This window comes from Cardiocondyla obscurior, linkage group LG05 (genome assembly GCF_019399895.1).
Source record: "Cardiocondyla obscurior isolate alpha-2009 linkage group LG05, Cobs3.1, whole genome shotgun sequence".
Classification (NCBI taxonomy): domain Eukaryota; kingdom Metazoa; phylum Arthropoda; class Insecta; order Hymenoptera; family Formicidae; genus Cardiocondyla; species Cardiocondyla obscurior.
Genome location: NC_091868.1, coordinates 5,021,955 through 5,042,723, shown reverse-complemented (window position 1 = coordinate 5,042,723; position 20,769 = coordinate 5,021,955). Strand labels below are relative to the sequence as shown.

Sequence of the window (20,769 nt, the reverse complement as noted above, 5' to 3'; positions counted from 1 at the left end):
AATAATCTTGGGAATCAACATGAAGGGCGGGGAATTAAACGAGGAATGAGGATAGAGTTTAAGAAGCGGAAGAGCACGAAGGAAGGAACGGTGGAGGAGTTTATTGCCGAAGAATATCGGCCGCGTGCGCGCCTCACATTGTAAATCGTGAAAAGCGGACGCATGTCTGTGAATTCCCAGAGATATGCGCTTACCTCGCGGCGGTGATGAGCGACCGGGGCAAATGCTCGAAAGGCGTTATTACCGGATCGCAATTGCTATTTCAGGAGTAAAGCCATTCTTTCGTATGATGATCAGACAGATTGGAATCCACGGTATACTTATTACATGCACGGAAGTACATCTTCCAGTACTATCTTTTTCTTCCGTGGTGCTTTTTTATATATTGCATCGTGTCTACAATTTTTGATAGCGTCCCTCATAGTCGCAAATGAATTAAATAGCGCTCCGAATAACGTCTCCTCGGGAACTGAGCTACCTGACGCTTCACTAATCCAATCGTTTATCTATTTCGGAATGCGAGCGCGCGATCTTTACCGTTCTAATTCATATTTTACCGTATAACGCGCCGACTAGTACGAAAGAGCACCGGCATAAGACTTTCCTTCGTAGGACCTGGCCTGAATAATTTTCTGTTGTATAAAAGACTGCCGAAGACCAACATTTTTTTTTCATTGTCTGATACATTGACGCTGGCCTAAATTTCGCTTCGGGTTAATATTAGTTTTTTGTATACCGAGGGATTCTCAAGCTTCTTAAAATTATTCGTAATTATTCAGAAAGCGTGATACTAAGTTGCATAGCATTCATGTTTCGTGAGATAAGGAACATGCTAATTTATCTCCGGGTTTGCAAATTACTACTTTGCTCTTATTACTAGACGACGAGATAGATGTTGCATAATATAACAGAGCCATATTTGTCGCGTGAAAGTAAATGATTGTCGTGTCGATGGTCCGCGGCGCAGGACCAGTTTAAACTACATTGTTCGCAGCGCGCTAATAATAAGCCTCGCTTGATCACGGCCCGCGATTTTATGAATCCCGCGCGTGTGGCCTTTTGCATCGCGAATGACCACGATGCGTGCCGCGGCACTCAAGTCATTTGTGACAATGAGTGATTCTGCAAATGTCGATGACACGGCACGGAGAACAGAGCGGTCATTACGGTCTGTACACTCACGGACCATGAACGATCGCTGGAAAATTATCCGGCCGCGCGACCGGCCACGCTCTTGTCGTGCGGCGAGTTTTGCGATTGCGACATATAAGCTTTGAGTTTTTTTTTTTTTTTCAAACTAGAGTTCATACGCTCGTGCGATAGAGGATGGCGTTTTATCTATTTAAGCGAAAATCTTGTTGCAAGATATAAAGTCTGGTTAATGAAAACGTCTATTACAGCTGATTAAATTACGAGGCTGTTTTGTCGTTCTGACTCTTTAGATTTTATTATCGGTACGTTTTTGCGAGCTTGTCTCAACTGATGGCAGCAAAAACAATGTTCTGTAATACAAATAATCTAGACATAAATTGAAGAAATTTGTCAGTGAAAGCGAAGTATATTTGCAGCGTTCCGGTTGAGATTTTCAATATCATGTTACTTATAATTCATTCGGAAATTGATAGCTGACCTCAAAAACTAGTCAACCTTTATTATAATATAGCGTGTACTACGTCAATATAACGCAAAACGGATATGGATTTGTTTTTTCAGCCAGCTTTAGTTTAATAAAAAAAATTAATTTTATTTTATTAATTAATTTCTTTTGCGCGATTATTATTTAAACGCATTATTTTATCAGCATAATTTCTTTATAAAATTAACGCTAAGCAATATTTGATAACTCGTGCACGTGCGCATGCTATATTTAGCAACGAATCCGGTTTCTTTCTTTCGTTCCTCGGTCCAGCAAACTCGACCGGTGTCATTGCAGAAAATCAAACTATCAGTTGTGGTAATCTCGTAAGAAGTCAATAGTCCTTGACTGAAATAAGGCTTTGTGTTACCATTTAAAGAGCTCTGTCAATCATTACGTTAATTGACCCGCATTATGTTCTTTCCGTCGATCGGCTTGATTCAATAATTCACTGCTAAATTTCAATTTCATTGAAGTAAATCTGCGCATAAAAATGCGCTTAACATTATCTCGAGATATAAAAATTCCACTGTCCTGCCATTCTACACGTAATTTATGCTCACGCTCGTAACATATTTACGATCCGTTCCTTATCGTGCTCGACATCGCCTTTGTTTTTGCAATTATATAAATTTTTCTTCATATTTCTGCGAAGAAACCGGATTAATGGCATATCTCCCAAAGAGCGCCTGTAAACGTACAACCTTCCATTAATTAATCCCGCCTTATTGCCCATTGCGTAACGAAGTTCCGTACTCTCTTCTCGAGATAACGGTTTCTCGGGATGATAAAGCGCTATTTACTCACAGCAGAGTCACGTTGCTTTGACAGTTAAGACAAGCATGCTTTTAATCAACACAATAAGCCTCGGCGCACTAATTAATTGAGAATCCATAGCCGTCTTCGATAAACACCGTAAAGTAATGTGGCCAAGTGTGCGTTTCCTGTTTTCTTTGAAGTTCTTTACAGTACCTCGACGTTATCTTGCATTTTTTTTAACTATTCACCGTAATCTTTTTACTTCACTTATTTTTTTTTTTTTTTGTTACAAGCCGCTCGATTATTTTATCATTGATCGATGATACGCGAAGATCCCTAAAATTATTTCAGTGTTTAGTACAAATGTCGTTTTATTATTATCCTAATTAGAGATTGACAAAACACGCGATTCCGCGGATGCTCTCGCCTACTTATATCGTTGCATTTTTTTTTTGCACGTTCGCCGAGCTTTCGTTAGATCCTCCGAGATAATAATTGGACAGCTGTTTTCGCTACGATTTATCTCGATATTCGCGACCGATTCGTTCCGCATTTTGCCCGACGTTTTTGACGCCGCTGGTTGAATGTTAATTACAAAGACCGGCAAAACCCGCGGAGCGCGAAGTTTTTGTTTGCATGCTCGCGATTGTTGATGCATTATCGTAAGATACGGCATTTATCTACGCTGCTCGCGTTTGCCGATCTTATCACGGTGAATGATAACACCAATAAAACAGCGAAATCGACCCGTACACACACGGCAAAATTTCCCAAGTGCTTTCCGAGGAATTGCGCAAAGCTGCGCAAAATTGCGCCGCGAACGGTTTCTTAAATGTCAGGTTAAACGTCGCGCAAACGGAGCTTGATACGTCAGTACAATAGACTGGGAAAACTACTTGACGAGCGGACGCACTATATTCAACTGCTTTATTACCAGGTCTCATTATGCCACGATATACCGTAAAAGCACTAAGTTACGTCGTTGCAATGTGCCCAGTCGCCACAGTAATTCAGTAGAATTCATTAAATGAACCCAACTCTTATTTTTATTTTATTTTATTTTATTAATTTTATTTTATTTTATTTTTTTTTCTTTTTTTTTCGGGACGGATATACATTTTATTTGTGTTGGATCTCGTCCGCATTGTGTATCTAATGAGAGAAAGCACTCTCTCAAAGGGTGGCGTTTTCTAATTCACGCCTCACAGAAATGACGAAACACCCATGAGAAATATTTCTACGTGCTGCATCCTAACGGATACAGCGTAGCAGGTATTGTAGTGTTATCGCGCGTATTCGACGATTGTTGATTTAGGATCGAAACATTGAGAGCAGCGTAAATAAGGTGCCGCGGCGAGGTAAAACGATGCGCACGTTGTTGACCGGTTTATTACTGCATGCGTATCTCGCGTACATATGATTTACGATTATAATAATTCGCGACATTGATAACGTTCGGAAATCGTTACGGCTCGCGTGAAATACCAACCATATTATAATGAATGTACACATAAAAAAAAAAGAAAAAGAAAAAAGTTTCTACTTCGAATTGAGCTCGTAACGCTCGATGAAAGTCCCGTGAATCCAGCTTACATTTTGAAGAATCCGCTACGTGATATTCGTTAGTTTAAAAAGTCTCGTGTAGTGCCACGCGTCCGTATTATTCCACTATCAGCGGGGTCGAACGGTACTTCCTCACGGGTAGTGTACGTGGTAGCATCAGTCAAGCGTACTCGTCCTGACTAGGCATAACCAGGTCGAGGCGTCCCATAAAAAAATCTTTAAACCAAGCGTTTCGACGTATAATCGAGAGCTGATTTCACGGTGTTGCACCTAACACGATTCTGTCGAGGTTCCTCTAGCGACGCTCTCGTTTTTTTTTTTTTTTCTTTCTTTTTCTTTTTCTTTTTTTTTTTTATATCTGAATGCGAAACCACGACGGAGCCTGGTCGAGTTATGCGCCGCGGACGTACGCCTTCTCGCCGATATCCGACGTGGAACGCTTTATCCGACGTCGCGCTGCTCGATCGTCGCGCTTTCGAGTCGGCTGAGATGCGATATAACTGCATTCCATTGCATATATGCGGCGATGTGAGAAACACGGACAGATGGACGAACGGAGACGCGAACGCGCGGTTTTATTTTACGCCGTCGTAAACGGGAAAATCATATCGATGCCAGGAATACGACGAGCAAGAATGTCGGAGATCGTCCCGGGGTATACGACATTTGATTTTTTTCATATCGCACTTTTGCGTGCACTCCGCGTTCCTCGATAACTTTTTGCAGACTCGCACTCCCTGGTAACCGGTATTCCCGGCGCTTTGAAACACTTCGGCGGTCTCGATTTCTAAGGAAACGAAAGTCCCATCGTTTATCTATTTTATCTAATTTTGCGGACGATTTTACGAGGGAGTGGTTAAAAGTATCTGTAACGATTTGATTTCGGAAAATTGCAAAATGCGTTGCGTCGGAAACGTAAAAAAAAAAAAAAATTAAGCGTTCGTATTAAATTGAATTTTGTGATTTCTTTTACGTTACATCGGGAATTATTGTAATAGAAATTCCGGCTGTCTCATACAAACTTGTTTTAATGCTTTACGGTTATCGTGACGGTGCAATGTACGAGCTTGTTCATTTGCTGTAATTTAATTAGCGTCCTTTAGCGAGTTTGTCATTGTCCACTGAGCATGCATGAATCACCACGATGCATCAACAACCGTGTCTGAACTTTCATGTAAATTTATTATAATTTTTTTTTTTTGTAGAAAATTACAACATCGTTGATTAGTTCGCATGTATTACAGTATCTCCGCGGTTTTCATCGTAATTGATGTAACATGACCGTAAGTGGATAGTTAAAGCCGTCAGAGGTCTGTCTTTCGTATGGAATGGTACGGTTCGATTGGTGAACGGCAAAGTCGAGCCGACATGCTGTTAGCGCGCTTAAAACCATTTAGCACTGTCATAGTTCTGCAGACACAATTCGCGTGCATTATATCTACGCCTCCACCACGCTCGTAAACTTTCTTCCGATACATCCGCCTTATCCATTCGGTATCACGTATCGGCGTTGACATTTGGAATGCTAATATCGATTAGCGGAATACCGATATCGTCGCAATGCGCAAAATTACAAGCCACTAAAATACTTTCGACCGCAGGAGAATATAATGCAAAAGTATAAAAAAAGATAAAGATTATTCGTCGTAGAACGCACACGCACGAGCCCGGGAAACGTTTTCCGTCCCCCGCATTCAATGAATTTCTACGAGATAGGTAATTACTGTATTTTGCGATTGTCCATTTATTCATTTAATTAACCAGCTCGAGAAAAAAAAATAGAGAGAAGGGACGGGATAATAGACGCCAATGTGAATCGCATTATAATTTCAAAGCAGGTTGAAAACGTGACTGACGCCGTTTAGGACGCCGTGAGGACGAGCTTTATGCACAAGTCTCGTGCATAGGTCTCGTGAAAGGATATTAATATTGTGCGCAGCACCTACGTGCCATATGTCCCTAATGGGATCTACGTTCTGCCGCCTTCAGGTGTCATAACAGTTCAGGGTCTTGACGTGGCGAGCGAGCTTCGGAATTAATTCGTAACCGGAAGACGTAGGCACGGCCAAGTCTCCACCTGAGGGTTTCAGTATTAAACGACAACGATATCACGTAGCGAAACATAGTATTTTTTTTTCTTTTTTTGTAGCAGCAATTATTTGCTAAGTAAACTGCAAATGGTTTTCGGTGCATAATGCCACGCGGGAGGCAATTTTATTCGAAACCATGACGGAAGTGAAAGTAAGACACAATGCATCACGAAGATGGTAGTCAGTCATACGCGCAACGCTAATTACTATCCCATAATGATATGCTTCCCCGACGTAGATTTGACATTCCCCTGCCTTTCTATGCGTCAACTTTTCCTTTATCGTCGACTGCAGTTTCGCAATGCTATCGATTTTAGAAGATACTCGCTACATATCTTTACATACCACGTGTCGGCAGATGTTAATTTGAATATATTTTTATACGCGGAATATGCTAAAGTCAGCGCGTACACGTAAGTACGAAGGAGGAGCTCAAGTATACATTCTCGGGCAAAGACATCGTAAAGTCGTAGGAACACAGCCGGCCGCAGACAGTTATTATGGATCATTTGGTACCCAAAGAAAATTCGTTTTCTTGCGGAAAATAACGCAAGCTAACAAACTCCGTATCTCCGGACGTGATTTTTACAAATGATTCTTGCCTCTTTTCGACGGCGAGCGGCTTCCAACCTTGGAGCTCGAAGACGGAAAGCGCCTTTTGCACCGCGGTTGATTACCCGACCTACCAATCGAGTCGGTGACCATGACGATCTGAGAAAATGCTATAATGATACACTAATTCGATGGGTTCTCTCTCCATTTTCTCACTTCGATCTTCTTGTCACGTCGACCGACCTTACTTGTCTCTTGGTGGACTTTCAAAGAACTCGTTAATTGTAACACGCTACCAGATACAGCAATAACAATGATAATTACGTTAATATACTTTTATTGTATCGTATAAAAATATGTATAATCGTATTTCAATCGTTTTTGCACAATTTTTTTATGTTAATGTCTTTAATGAACAATAATCTTATTAATTACGATTATCATTAACTTATGCATAAGTGAAAAGTATATCCGGACTATTAGATTATTTTGGGGGCTTGCTCGAATACAAGTTTTATAACAGCGACGATTTTAATGCTCGAAAACGACGGTAGGAATTGCAAAAAGAAAAACACGTTTATTTATTTCGTGGGAGGACGACTTCGAGCTCGGCGAGCTCGTAAAAAAAAATGTAAACAGAAGCTGGCGGCAGCTCGGCGCTTCCGAGAACTCCGTGCGGACAGACAACGTTAAATCGACGATCGACCGTTTGTCTCTCTTACGCGGTTCTCTCTTTTCCATCAACGCCCGAAATCTCTAACGGTCAGTCCAGTCGCAGAGCTCCGGGCGCGAGCACGTGTCGGTAATCGCTCCGCGATCTCGCGTATTTTCTACCGCGAATAGGAAAGTATCGCGTACAAATAAGTGTCGACGTTATCAATTCGAGTACGGGGAATCATTTTCTGTGCTCCTTTGCCATTTCACTCGTCGTCCTGCGCTTCGTTTCGTGCCTAGAAAAAGTGCTCCGGAACGACAACGTGACGTCACGGGCGCAGCGCCGCGCGCGGAGCGTCCGACGTGAATTACGCGGCAATTGCATCGGGCATTTTCGACCACCGGGTTCCATTACAATTTTCTTCGGTAGATTCCGACAACCGCGATTGCGCGGGAGGAGCGGGAAGAGATCCGCACCTCGCCCGTCTTCTTCGTCGCGGCCGGGGTTCTCATTCCGTTTCGAGTAAGAGATTTTTTGAGGAACTCGAGGACGATAAAGTGTGCGGGGAACTTCATATCGCGATCCGTCTTACTCGCCGCTTTTAGAACAAGTTATCGGCTGATCGTTCGTCGCGCTTCTTGATCTAAATCGTACAAAATCACCGCGATAACCTCTTTCCGTCATTTTTTCGGTTTTTCGTCTCTCGTGTGATAAAATTGGCGATTGGTAATTATGACTGTAAAAAGGGAAAGCAGGGTAATACAATTTCGAGTGATTTGAAGTGCTACAAGATGTCGGAATAATTCACGGAATGTACTAAATACTGCCCACGAAAGGAGGGAAGGATGAAAACTAACCTACTTTAATTTAACCGGAGGATACAAAGGTAAGCGAATTGGCAACACGCCGTCGGTCTTACATTACTCAATTGTAATTGTCCCAACGAAATTAATATGATTAACTAACGTCCGAATCTAATAACGCGTGCGTGCGCTCTGTAATCTCTAGGTTGAATAAATTACCCGTGGCCTTGCACGTTATTATTAAACGCGGGCAATTCCACACGAAATTATTAATTGCAGAAATCTGCACGACTTAAGACAGCACATCGCGCACCAAGCGTGCGATAAAATAGCCCAGAAATATTAACAATAAATGATTCCTTCGTTCTACCCGTGACTCACGTCGTTGCGTCGCTATATCGTGAAATCGTTTATCGCGTCCGAGTGGTCGCGCGCTGACGTCGTTCCAAGAGATATATGCCTGGTCGTTTCGACAGCGCGCATTAATATACGATTAATATTAGCTAATTAGACGATTTCGGTCTCTAGGTGCTCGTCGCGAATTCAGCCGTCAAATAGAATCGTAAATAACAGAAGACATATACGTATACGTGTTGACGACAATAAAAAAAAAAAAAAAAAAAAAAAAAAAAAAGTTGAATGATTTGCTCAAGTCATGATCGAGGTACAGCCTAAACTACTTCTCTCTCGTGGCCATCTTCAAGGTCCACTCCGATAATCTCGGAACGTCGGCGCGGCCACGCTTGCGAAACTTGTGAATCTGGTTTTTCTTCCTTCGCGGCGCGGCGCGGCGCGGCGCGGTAGGGCGCATTAGCATCCGTCAGCAATTATGTGAATTCTCGCGGTGCGAGTGCCGCTTACCTCCGGGGTTGGATCGGGCCAATGGTGTCAACGGCCCCCCGAGCACGTTCATAAACTTCGACCAAGAAATGCCGATCGCGCGTCGATATCGTTCTCGACTTGGCTCCAAGTGTCCTTAAAGTATGGCTGCCAATGCGATTCCGTCACTCCGGGTATGGTTGTTATTTTCGCTCGTTTACGAGGAGCGGCGAATGAGCATGAAACGTATGCAAATCGATTGGATATCTTATCGGAATTCTTTCTTTGATTTTTATTATGATTCTTAATTATTGTGATTACGATTTGATTTGTTTTTTAGATAAATTTTTAATCGTTGCAAGAAAGTTTTGCCATTTGAGAATTATTATTTGCAAGATAATACTTTGTTTGTCGTTTTGTTCAGCTTGTTTTTTTCTTTTCTTTCTCTCAATATTTTAATACCAAAAAATTTTACGTAACGCGTGTATTATTTGTAACGAGGTACTAAATGCATATCTCCTTTGGAAGTAACGTTTCTAGTCCGCGGCTGTATCACGAAATACGTGCATATCGGTCATATTCATCTCTCGTGTAAAACACGTAGCAGTCGTGTCGATGCTTGCTCCATTTTACTCTTTGCACATCCGGAGCGTGACGAGAGACAATTCTCGGCTCGTCGACATTTACTGGCAACGTAAATACCGCTTCATGACATAAGTCACGAGGCGCAAATCTCGTTGTAGAGACAGTCTCGCGTTTCCTGGGCTCTGCAAGCCCGAGGCAGTTAACGACTTGCGCGACAGAGTGCCATAAAGACGACGGGCGCGCGCGCGCTCGGAAACCTGCCTTCTGACTTATCGAGCACGGTTCCGGGGAGATGGGCTCGCGACCAGAATTTCGCTCGCTCTCCCCGACTCGCGCGGATCATTCTCGATGATAACCTTTTCGAAGTAACAATGTCACGTCGCGATCGACTCTTTAGGTCAACCCGATCCACGAGCGAAATAGTTTTCGCGCAGCTCTCTATTTTATCTTTCACGGTAGGCCGTCCATTGAGAAATCGATTTGGCTGCGATGCAGACATCGTAAAAATATGTAGAAAAGAATAACGTGTGAGATAACGATATCCAAATTCGTGGGTTCCTTTTCTTTTTAATCGAAAGCGCTGCGCGATTGTCGTCAAACTTTAAGTATTTCAGTCGGGATTGAAAAGTATCTGCGCCTACGCGAGGTGCCAAAGCCGGAGAGGTTCGCTGTTAGAATTCTCCACGAATAATGATTACGAAAAATAAATAAACAAAGCATGCGTTTATTCAATATTATTCAATGTTGTAAGAAAACCCCCGCGTCATCTAACACGGGTTGATCCTTTAGCATTTCAATTGCCGGTGCATACTGTATTTAAATAACTGTATTTAGCACTCGTAATGATACACATTGTTGCAATCCCCGTGGCTGCTAACTGCAGCCGAGAGGATTCGAATAAATTCGTATTTATATTTCATTATCATAAAATAGTCGAAGGGGCATTTTGTAGCGCTGCGTATATATTTTTACAACCACGTGGTATTTCGAACGCTTTCGACGTGAAGGTGCTCTCGTCAAAGCGTAAAGGCCTCGTGTTTCTACACGAATGTCGGATGCGGCAATGTTCGCTTGACAAAACTGACATCCGATAGTGGCATCTACCAGCTCCCAGCATGGTTTCTGATATTAATGTCGCGGCGTCGCCGCTCAAATATCTAGCCGCTAGATATTTTCTACTCGCCGACTCGTGGAGAGGACACCGCCGCGTTCGTAGAGTGTTGGAATGTATCCAAGATAAACATACTCTGCACAGTAACACCGCCGTGATATACTTACTGTATAAATAGCGATACGTTTCTTAGATATATTTTATTGTTTTAGCGCTTTACGTTGAAAATCGGAATATCTCGTTTGCTTTGACGTGTTTTTAGCAAACGCTGGTAGTAGATTTCATTTTTTTTCTCTCTTTTTTTTTTTTTTTTATTGAACGTAATGTGATGAAATAAGATCTTGTAAATTTGCAAAAATCGTACGTATGTATATCTGTACATCTAGCGAGCACCTGCCCATGCGTTGATTGCAACGCATCAGCGGCGTTTCGTCGCGTTCGCCCTGCCGACAAAGTGCATTTTTGCACGCGCGTCTCGGTGATAAATTCACCGTGGTAAGAGGACCTCTAATCTGCCGGCCGGTTATCTCATCGCTGACGACGACGCAGCACTTTTGGTTGCTCGGCCGCTGCTCTTGCGGCGATCCCGGCTTTACCTCTTTCGGTTCCTTGTTAAGAATTTCACGAAACGCGCACGCAATCTCGTATGTCGCCGAGTCTTCGGTTACAAGAATTCTCTTTAAAAGGGAAGAGGACGCGACGTTCGTGGCCGGGGGAAGTCGTGCTCTCCCGTTGAGGACTCCGCGGTCTCGGCATACTTTTCTTACTTGCCTGAAATTAAACGGACTTACCGTATCTTAATACGCGACGAGCGTTGTCCCTGTTGCGTCCCGAACGCCGAGGCTTGTCATATTTGTTATCTCTCTAGCGATATAATCCGACTAGTTGAAAGAGAAGGCGAAGGAGCGCGCGAGAGGAGGAAGGTTCCCAGGGATCGCCGCGCGCTAGAAAGAGAACAATTCTTTCCTTCCTTCAGAAGTTTACGTCTCCTCCTTTTCTCTATCCTTCGTTATACACGCGAGAGTTGATTACATATCCGCGGACCTTGACGGCATTCCTCGCCGTCATTGCTTTCGAATTACATAGAAAGCATCGCTCGGTTCTTTACGCGACGCAGACTATTTTTGCGAACGGTTTAACGAACTAGTTTTACTTTTATTGTAGCGCATTAAAACATCGCGTACGCCGCGACGCGTAAAATCAAGCTTCGTCCGGCGTCTACTCGGTTTATCGGGGGCCCCAACGCGAGCTCCCGTCCACGTGAGAACGTCGTCTAATTTCTTGGAGATTTTATCCGTGGAAATTCCAGGCGCCTTCGCCTACGATTATTAACGGACGGAACGGAATATCCGTTCGCGAATTCACTCGCGTATCCAGCCGCGGTAATTTTCATGGTTGACGCACACGTTTTGCGCCCCACGGTGACGACGCGCGTCGTCGAAACTGCCGGCTGACGCAATTTGAGGCGCCGCGAAGTTCAAGTAGAGGAGGACACGGGGCTTAGGAGAATGTGGAAAATAGGAGGTGAAGGGTATTCCAAGGATCGGAATGTCGTCCCTCGCCCGCAACTTTGTACCGATAGTAGCCTCTTATTTATTCGCTTGACCATCCTGTTTCTTGGCTACCCTCGCTATTCCTTTTTCCTTCCTCTCGTTTCTTCCCGGCCGTCGACACGTGTTTTCCCGTCTCTCCTACCCGTTCTTCCGCTAGATGAGATAATTCGTCTCTTAATGCGAGACCCGCTCTTCCCAACGCGCTATTAATTCCGATTCAGCGAGCGAAATTGTTTGAGCGTTATGTATGAGCGCGTTTCCGGCAATTTAGCAGCGAGAGACGAACCCGAGTGGCAGCGCGTTAGTTGATCGGCGCGTAGGTACGTTTCGCTAAACGGTCACGTTCCGAGGTAAGACAATGCACCGGGTCTGTCACGATCAAATCGTCGACGTACATGATTCCCTATGCGTGCCGATTGACTTGAAAAGACACGGATCTTTGCGTAGGAACATCGCCTCGCGTGTAGGAGCCGTACATCGACACCGAATCAGCTTGCCGCGACAGCTCCGGGTAAAGGATTCGCGACGATAAATTCCCCCCGCGGGGTTCGCTCACCGACCACTCGTAGACTGCTGTTACGTAACGTACCTTTTACGCGGGCGCATTCCACGACCCCTGTGAACCCCTCTTTCCTCATCGAATAAAATCCGTCGTCCTCGTGTCGAAGGCCGCTGGGGTGGCCGAGGCGATCACCGTGAAGAATTCGCGATGCGCGCACGATCGTTACGTGGGCGAAAGCATCGACAAGACCCCTCCGCATATATAGATACGAAAGTCGGAGGGCACGATGCGCTATTTATTTACGGCTGTCTATGTACGTATGTTTCTCTCGCGTTATCGCGCAACGATCATTAGCGCGCACGGGCGTAAGTCTACGCCCTCACCCCGCCGGCTTGCGAATACGGGTTTAATTCAAGCCTAAGGTAAAAGGCGCGATGTTTTACGCCAAATCATTTACCGCCGTCAATTAAATCGAAAAATAATTGGTGTCAATTAAAGTCCCTTTCTCTCACTCCGTCCGCGACATTAGCAATCGCGTGGCGTGAACGTGCGGATCCGGACGATCGTTGCGTTAGGGGGAGAATTAGCGCGAGCCTTTTTATCAGATTTTATCTTACAACATCGAAAATTATCATACGAACTGGATAGTATCTTGGTACAAGCGCATAATTGCAGCTGACTCTCTTGCGGTTAAATTATCGGTGTGCAAATCGCGCGTCCAGAGATACCTCGGCTTCGCCGAACGGCTACAATGAAGAGCTCGCCGTAGTAAGATGATCAAAACGGCGTTAGACCGGCGCGGCGGATTAAAGCCGAACGATACCCCGATCGGCTGGCTTATTCTTGACGTGATATACACAGTCTAACGTAGTCATGATACGCTCGAGCATAATCACCGTGTTCTCCACTATTATGCACGGAGGGCATTGTTCCCCCGTCGTATTCGAAGGACGAGGAACCGCGGAATCGCCGCGAGCGATGCAATTAATATCTAATCTTCAATTACGAGTGTACATGCCGGCAACTTAACGCAAGCAGCCTCTTATCAGAGAGGCAAGATCTCTCTCATTTTTCGCCCTCGTACGTTACAACGTTGCGAAGACCCCGCGGGAAAATTGCATCATAATCTCCCATCCTGTGATTATTAATTATTTATTATTCTCGGTTATAACGCGTACGCGGAAAAAGAAAAAAAAGAAATACACCCTCACGAGAGCAGCCAAACCTGCGCTCTATAATAAATAATGAGATCCGCGAAGACGGAAGAGAGAACGCACGTTAGGGGATCGGGATCCGACGAGATTTGCCGCGGAGGAAAGGTGCGGGCAACATCGTCGGCCGACCGTTTATTATCCTTCAGCTTCGATACCGGATTATTTTTAGTGTACGCGTGGGCATAAATGAGCGCATAAAAATGCACATACCTGCCAGCTCGTTCGCTTACCTTCGGATCGGCAGCGGCTAGAAAGAGAAGGAGAGTCGGGCCACGCGAAGCCCACGATCGTGTCTCGAGGAGGAAAGGAGACGAAAGGATGGCCCAAGTGCGTGTGTGCAGGCTTATAGATACCGACCGAGAGCTGTCCGACGTGTTGGCGCCACCAAAGTATTTTATGCATGCCAGATGAGTACTCGTCTCGAATCTGACACTGAACTCACTTGACGACCCACGCGATCGAGCCAGGACTCGAGGCTAACATACCAGATGAATTGTGCAAGTGTTGCGTTTTCGGTGTTATTTCGGGTGAGCGCGGTGCGACGACCCGTTCCCCAGATAGCGTTTAAATCCCTTCGCTGCTCCTTTAACTCCGTCACGAAATATCCTTCGCATCTATGCGTGCTTACACACAAATTTAATATAATATATATTTAACATATAAATTTTTACGCGAGCTGCTCCTTAAAAAATCAAATATTCGAGGCGCAATAATTAACAACTATTTTTCTTCGTCGTTATCGTAAATGACGCAGAGTTTCACTTTTACCAAGACCTTCACCTTTGATCTTGCGAACCTAGTGCATAATAAGCATCTTAGGCCTAAGGAAATGCAGCATGATTACACGTACGATGAAATTTCGAGCCCGAGAGACGAGTCGATAGTTGATCGGCGTTCGATCGTGATCCAATCAATTTGTAAACTTTATAATTCAGTCGAGAGGCAACGTTTTGAATCACCGTCGGTCTATGATGAGCGGGGTTAAAAAGCAAGGAAGCCTGGAATACTACCGCGGGCGCGATTTCCGCTACGTGAATGCTTCTCCGGTGAATCATTGGTCACGGTGATGTCTCGAGAAGGGTTTAGTCATCCGGTCCGCGCAATACATCGGCATCGTGCGACCTTGCAGCTGGTCTCATTGTCACTCGTGCGTCGCGCGCGCTCGCCGCATCCACCGCGGCATTGTCACCCAATTGTTCGCGAAACCGCGATGCACCTTTCTCGTTAGCCTTCTTATCATCTCTAGTTATGTCGCTTAACGTCGACAGTGGCACATCGTGTAGTTTATTCTGCACGCAAACCGCCTCGCGTTTATCGCACACGATCAAGAAAAGCAGCATTTCACTTCTGTCAGTGGTTAATCCGTGAAGCAAGAGCGTAGATATTTTATTGCGTTAACTTGTCGTACGCGTCAAAGAAACATGCGTTTCATGGTCACGGTTTCCCTTCTAGCGCGATAAATAACGTTAATATTTAGAAGGATGTAATAAAAGGTATATAATAAAAAAAAGAAAAGGTTAAAAAATTGAGGCACATTTTGAAAATTTCAGAAATTTTATTTAAAATTTTATTACATTTTTTTCGGAGATGTACAAATCTGCAGAGATAAATGTACGTAAGTTTAAATACCTGCTTTTATGACGTATTTGCGAGGTATATTATGTATGTAAATATAACGTGGCTATCTCGACGTTATTAGACGTGGTATTATGACACTTGAGTTTAGCGTTTCGATAACCATCGGGTTCTCACGACCGGCATCAACATTGTCGGAAATGTCACGGGAGAGACGAGTTCATCTCAGTAATGTTTATTGTGTAGGGGGGTTGCGAGGTGACAAAGAGAGTCGTTTCTTGATTTAACTCGACAACCAGTTGTTGAGATTCCACCCGGAGTTCGTTGACCGCGTTTATGAAAGGCTCCGAATATAAAAAAAAAAGAATTTGTAACGCTATTTAATTCTTGAATAAAGCGGGCAGATTTCGCGTTTCCGAGAACGTTTTGCGTTTTACCATTTACCGTTGCGCCTATACACTTCTTTCGCAGAATCCGGTAAGAAGTTGTAGTAATATGGGAGATTGTCAGTAACCATGCGAGGTAGTTAACGGACCATCGTTTTTCACAGCCGTTTAGCTTTTGCTAATACGAGTGGTATCCATCTATTAAAATTATAGAACATATTACTAAGAATATGATAAATTACTTCCATTTACATACGTACGTACATGAAATATATACGTGTAATTAACCCTGAACCGTTTTCCATCCCGATGTGGTTTACAATTAAAAATGTCAATGAAGCGTTGCGCAGGTAATTAATAATTTAAATTTTTTTTTATGTTTCAGGTAAGCACTCGTAGGAACATAAGGAAATAAGTGTGCGGAAGGTGTCGCCGAGTACTAAGGTAATTTCTTTTTTTTTTTTTTTTTTTTTTTTTTCTTAAATATTTACTTAAAATAATATTCTTATCCAACGCGTTATCAATAATATTTAAATGACATTTCACGTAAAGACATTGAAATTTATTTCGAGAATCAAGTGTACACCATCTGCACGCGCTACTGGCCTTATTGAGTTTCCTCTAGTCCGCCGTATTCCAAGACTATTAATAGTACTCTCTCGGAATCGGAATGTGATTCAGAACTTTCACTGTCACCTCCTCACGTGAAGCTTGTAGACACGCGAGCGGCAGTCTGTGTACGCACATCCGTAGGCGTGTCTTCGTCTCGTTCTACTCGAGCCTGTTCTGCGTTTCTTTCCGACTTTCTGCGTCTAACGTTTTTTATTTTTTTTCTTTTTTTTTCCCCTCATTTCTCGTGTCTAGCGATCGTGTGTACGCGTCACTTCTACTTATCGTTGCGTGCTCTCGCTTATGTCACCACGGCTGAATCTAATTCCATCTTCGCGGATTACGCATTTTTCTTTCTCTTCTCGTTCTTGCGTGAGCAATAACGCTGCCGCGTGTTCATTAATGTTGTCAATATCTGACATTCCGCTCCGAATAAATCGGTATCGAATAATGATAGAAACTGACGCACCACCGTCTATCTCGGCGTCTGTTCTTCGTCACAGCTTTGGCATTTCTTATACAGATATTTACCGACATGACGTATTTGTAATAATTTATTAACGGACATCGAGAGATAACACGTCGTTTACGTACGTTAATTAACACCATGAGCATTGGGAAAGATTATTAATCCTAAACAGCTTTTAACAAGCTCCTTTGCAGATTTATAATTATAAAATCAAATTTATTTCACGTCGTAATATTTTTTTTTTTTTTTAATAACATGTCTCTGTTTAACTTTCCGTTCGAAATATTTAAAGCTAAACTTTGTAACGTTTAGCGTAACTTAAGAGGATACGTAAAAAAAAAAAAAAAAAAAAAAAAAAAAATTGAAATACTTGGTAGGTGAATGCATTATGTTAACTGAACTCATTGCGAATGTGCTTTCCTTTAGCCCGAGGCTGCAATTATAAATTTCCATTTCAAAGTATTGCGCTAATATGCGGCGCGCACGATAGATTCCGACGATTGCACGCATCGCGAATAAAGTTTACGTTTATAGGCGGAATCAATTAGCCTCAAGTTTTCAGCCGCGCTTAATAGCATTCATAATTACTATACTCGCGGTACTCTATCGGACGATCAGTTTTTCTTCGGGAAAACTCCTCGAGCGGAAACGCGCGTCCCAACGGCGTGCTCGAACATGGAGGAATCTCTGTGCGTTTCTCGCTGGCATTATTCACTCTATAAAATCTACTACCCATCTCCGGCAAGCTTTCAACCTGAGGAAGCTGTTCCTCTCTCCCTATTCTTCTCACGCGCGTCGTTACAGTAATCCGCGTCGGAGATTAACGCGCGCCGTCCGTTCAGTCCGATACATATCGGTCGCCGGATCATTTAACTAAAACAATTATTCGTCTTCAATGCCGCCGGCTACGCTCGTTTTTCATGTTCTTACAGCGCGCACCGCAGGAGAATATAAAGGAATTGCGTGCGAGCGCGCCGTTTGCAGGCGGCCACTCCGAAGCTCTGAACCTGCCGCTAGTTAACAGACTATTTCAAGTTCTTTCTCTCCCTCCTGAATCTCTCTTTGTGCGACCGTGTAGAAAGGAACAGAGTGTTTGAACCGTCGTACGACATTTCCGATTTACCAGTCTCCCCGATGTACGAGATGAAAGAATATCGATAAGGCACCGTTCGCGTTCCTCTTTAATTTATAGCGTCGTGATTTCGCGGATCGATTCGGATCGGAACTCGTTAAGATGTATGGAGGAAGCATATACTAGTCGGCCTTGCAAGATGCCCGTTCGAACTCGTACGTAAGGGCTTAATCGGCGATGCCGATTCGTGATTATATGAAAGATCGAGTAACCGCGATATAATAGACAATTTCGTAATCGCCTCGACCTGCGAAAGTGGCACAGTCGGCACAATCGCACGTGGATGCCAAACGAATGAATAACTCCGCGCGGCGCGAGAATAAACGGAGTAATGACCGAGTCACATATGTTGCAGCGCTCGACGCATCCGTCCGTCGTGGCCCTGATTTTGCGGCGCTGTACCGAGTCCGCGATTCGAATTACCTTCACGCTATAATAATCGTGCGGGCAGAAACGCGCCGGTTGCATTAAGTGAACACGTGCCGCGCGATCAGTGAAAGTATACACTTACGTATCGGAAATACGCGGCGCGGTGCGTCTATCGTACGCGGCGCCGCATGATTAAGGCAAGCGACAGATACGCGTCGGACTTTCATTATCGTTGCGTACCGCGGAACGAGCGCCGTTCGTGCGTGCGTGTTAATATCGAAGAGTCACTTTATGCGCGTGGCTTTGGGAACGGGAACCAGTTTTCACGGGGATACTTTTTCTTTTTCTCCGCGACATTCGCATTCGAAATTGTTTCACGATATTATTATTACGAGCGTGAACGGCGCGTTGCACGTTGTATTAATACAGACGTTTTTGAACGTCGTTTCTATCCGCTCGAAATATGCGGCTCTCGGGAGATTGGTAAATCGTTCCTCGCCGCGGAACTCTATCGGGGCATTACGTGTCGATTCAACAGCGCGGTTTATCGCGTATGTTTATGCGACTGGCCGCTGCACGGTTAGGTAGAGGTGCAACGTGCTCCTAGAGTATGTAGGTTACATTTCACAAGCGACGTTGTGTCTGGTGACGTGTCTGGCACGGCAACAGTTTTCAGTTTGTGTGGGCAACGAGATTCTCTCTCCCGCTCGCACGTGCCCACTGCCCGGTGTCAGCGGCGGCGAATAGAACCTAAAAGACTGCGCGAGTGGTCACCGGTTATTGCCAGGTAGGAATTTAGAACGGCTCCATTGTCTTCTCGAGATAAAAGCAGATTAATCGTTTCCTTCATAGTTTATTTCATAAAACGCGCGCTAGCGAGTCGCTGGTTAATAAGGATGATGATTCGTTTACGACAGATTGCGAAAGAGCGAGTTTTTTTTCTTTTTTCTTTTCTTTTTTATCTTTTTTTTTTTTTTTTTTTCTTTTGTGTGTAACGATTTCGTCATAATGCAGCCTCGTGCTCCGTTGCTTTTACTCGTTCGATTTATTATCTATCGTTATTCAGCGGCTCGACGATTCTCTATCGACTGTGGTAAAATTGCTTCGGCATGATTTTTCATAAAAGCAAATTTATCTGTTCATTTTTTTTTGTTTGACAGACTTTTACCGTTAGTTTTTATTAACATTTTTATGATCGTTTCGACATAGAATTGAGTAAGTTGTCCAAAATATCGATTACGTGCTTCTAATTGCTGTCATTAAACTGCACCGCATTTCAAAGACGATTAGACAAACGACTTAATGACAGATCTTCCCTCTTTTCTCAGTTATTTTCTTATTATTCGTTTATCTTTCTTTAAATTAAAAAAAAAATTACTTGCAACAAGAGTTTTACTTTTCATAATTCTCTTCACGCGGACTAAAATTGTACAGAGATCGCTTTCTTAAAATAAAATTAAACTGTGGCTTCCAGTGAAACATTTGCGAGGCGATAGCACGTTTTGACAAGCTGTCTCTCGTCTTTTTTTTATACGATCGTGACGAAATCGCGGCCGACGTTTTACGAAACACGGACAATCGGAGAAAGAGCGAGTCGGAAGGTGGCTATCGGGCGAAATGCACGATGCTATGCGCTCCGTACGTGAGATCGCCGCCTAATAGCCGGCGTACGAGGGATACGGTCGACGACGACGTTATCGCGTTTTCGTTTGCCTCCCGTTCGTCTTAAAACGCGTTTGATGTTCGCGGTACACCTGGTGCAACGCTATATGCCGCCAGGACGTACAATAGCCTGCTTATTATGCCTGGTGCACCCTCGCGACTTCCGAGTGAGCAATCGCGAATTCTGAATCGCGACGAGAGAGTCAGAGGGCCCGAGAGATCTCGTTAACCCTGGATCCGTGTCTCGTCTGAGAAACCCGCGCGGATAGCACCGTGGAAGAGGCTAAGCGTCACGCGGTTGACGGCCAGTCGAAAGTAATACCGCAGCCGCCGTCGTTAATTATGGGATAAGTTTGAGTTTCGAAAGCGGAATCGTGCCTCGCCGCGAGCCGCGGGATTAATAACAAAGTACTCATCGGATTGCGCACCGGCCTGGACGCGCCTTGTCAAGAGCAACGAGCCTCGTGCCTGTTACGTACGATGTTTCACTTGCGCTCGCGGCTCATTGTACCAGAATCGTTCGAGGCTTACCACGTCGTCGAATTTACAGACGTTGTAATAGTAATAGTAGTAGTAGTACTCGCGTTTGGCAGCGAGCTTGCATATACGTTATCGTTCTACGACGATGTCTCTCAGACCTGAGAGAATCATGTCGGATAGTTTAATAACACTTATTCAAATTCATCAGACAAACGAGACGGGGAACAGAGTGATCCTTAACGATT

General features: G+C 44.1%; 1 protein-coding gene across 4 annotated transcripts in view; it reads left to right on the top strand.

Moving 5' to 3' along the window:
- The window catches only part of Shrm (shroom), a 102,411-nt gene that overhangs the window by 19,829 nt on the left and 61,813 nt on the right, over positions 1–20,769 (top strand). The window contains exon 1 of one of the 4 annotated variants that reach the window (XM_070656882.1): positions 7,694–8,141. The exons of the other annotated variants lie outside the window; for them this stretch is intronic. The gene's annotated coding sequence lies outside the window, so the exon portion shown is untranslated. Of the gene's footprint in view, positions 1–7,693; positions 8,142–20,769 lie in introns of those variants that run through there. 4 annotated transcript variants of the gene reach the window in all.